The following is a 1949-nucleotide window of genomic DNA, read 5'->3' on the forward strand; positions in this document are numbered from 1 at the left end:
CAGATTGATATTGAACTCAGAGTCCATTTTGTTTCATTGTTGTTACTTATTTGCTGATATCAGTCATAATAATAGTTTTACTTATTCTTTGGGTTTTTCTATGTAGTCCAACCATTTATGATTACTGAACATGTACAAGGTGACTATTAATATTCTTTTCATGGCTTATGTAAATGTTATTTATCCTGGATGCCAAACACAGAAACATGAAGTAGAAAGCAAAACTTGGATCATGGTAGTTCATAGGATAGAAATTATCCAGCGTGTCACCCCCCCACCTCCCCACCCCCACATGCAATAAAGGCCATAAGACATGACTGCCTTCCATTTATCGGACCTTCCCTTTTTGGAAAAATTTGACCTCAAGTCAGATCCATGGTTACAGTATTGCCCCATCCCTAATGGTTAACAAGACAATTTTGATAGAGACTTCCTAGGAATGAGCCTTCCTAGCGCTGTGAGACAACACTATCCAATCAAAAGGTAGGTCATCAGAGCATTCTTCAGATTGATTTATGACCAAAAGGGGGAACTGTGTACAATAAAAGGGAGCTCTATGGAAAGTAACCTCACAGGGTGATCTGATCATAAATTCCTAACTGGGCGGGTCATGGTGGATAGCTATGCCCCAGGCATATAACTTCTTTAGTATAAGGTTTATCTTTGCCTTAAATAAGCTCTGTTCATTGTTTCTGTGCATCAAGTTTAACTCACCTTTGAAACTGGCTGTAACCACCTCAAGAACTCACATTATCTTGTTAACTATCCAGTAATCCAATCCTTGCCTTTCTTTCTCCACTCTTTCTTCTGTCCTCTCTTTAATTTTAAATGCATAAAAAAGAAGTCTATGGCCATGCCACCCTGAATACGCCCAATCTCATCTTATCTTGGAAGCTAAGCAGGGTCGGGCCTGGTTAGTACTTGGATGGGAGACCACCTAGGAAGACCAGGTGCTATAGGCATAAATAATAATAATAAATAATAAAAAAAATTAAAATAAATAAATAAAATGCATTAAAAAAGCTGCAAAATTATATTTCTCTGGAACATTTGAGATCTTGTTTCCTGGCATATTTCATCAGTTTGGCTCAAATAGATGCTTTTAAATTAAAAAAAAATTCCCAAAGTTATCCAAAGCTCAGAGTAGCTGACTTTCAACCTACTCCAGGAATAGAAAGGTTAAAAAATTCTGTTCAAAATTCAAAATAGCTCACTCAAAGGTGAGAGTTGGCTGAAATAGCCATAATGTTCACCAGTCATTTTAAGAAGAGAGGGGTCATATGATTCTGTAACCATGCAAATCTTCAGTTCTTTAAAATGACTTTTTCTCTTCTCTTTCTCCTTGATTCAAATTGGCCTGGGGCTCACTTGCTTCTTTTCTTTCCTTATTCTTCTGCATATTGCATATCCCTTAGTCAGTCATTAAGCCCTTAGGTCAGCATCAGTCTTAGGAACAAAGCCTCATGTCTATTGACCACAGAAACAGAGTTTCAGTCAAACTAAAGATAATATCTTGCCCCTCCATACTCATGAAGGTGGAACAACCCTACCAGCAACCTCTTAAAACCAGACAGAACTACGCCGTGACTGACATCAGGACCTGATGCAATGATCAACTGCCTCCTACACTAGCCCCAACCGATCAGTAGAGTCCACGACCCCAACTTCCTTGGCTACTAATGAGTTTTTCTCTACATAGCCTATCTCCTACAGGTCATCGAGGAAACAGGTCTTTGAGCTAGAGCTTACCTGTGTCTCTGGGCTTGGCGGCATTTCCTAAAATAAACCTCTACTTTCTTTGCTGCAAACTCCTGTGTCTCTTTTGGCTTTTTTAAAAAAATTATTTAATTAATTTCAAGTATACAGTACATTGGTTAGACATCTATATAGTTCATAAAACGATCCCCCCAATTGCTCCCTCCCTCCCCAATCCTCCACCCAGCCAACAT

The 1949-nt window shown here is 38.8% G+C and overlaps 1 non-coding gene across 1 annotated transcript; it reads left to right on the forward strand.

The window, feature by feature from the left end:
- Positions 1-843: 843 nt before the first annotated feature.
- Positions 844-962, forward strand: LOC112469335. Its single transcript, XR_003042609.1, has one exon. It is a non-coding gene; the product is annotated as a 5S ribosomal RNA (ribosomal RNA).
- Positions 963-1949: the final 987 nt, after the last annotated feature.

The sequence above is a fragment of the Pteropus alecto genome, unplaced genomic scaffold (genome assembly GCF_000325575.1).
Source record: "Pteropus alecto unplaced genomic scaffold, ASM32557v1 scaffold146, whole genome shotgun sequence".
In the NCBI taxonomy this organism is placed as follows: domain Eukaryota; kingdom Metazoa; phylum Chordata; class Mammalia; order Chiroptera; family Pteropodidae; genus Pteropus; species Pteropus alecto.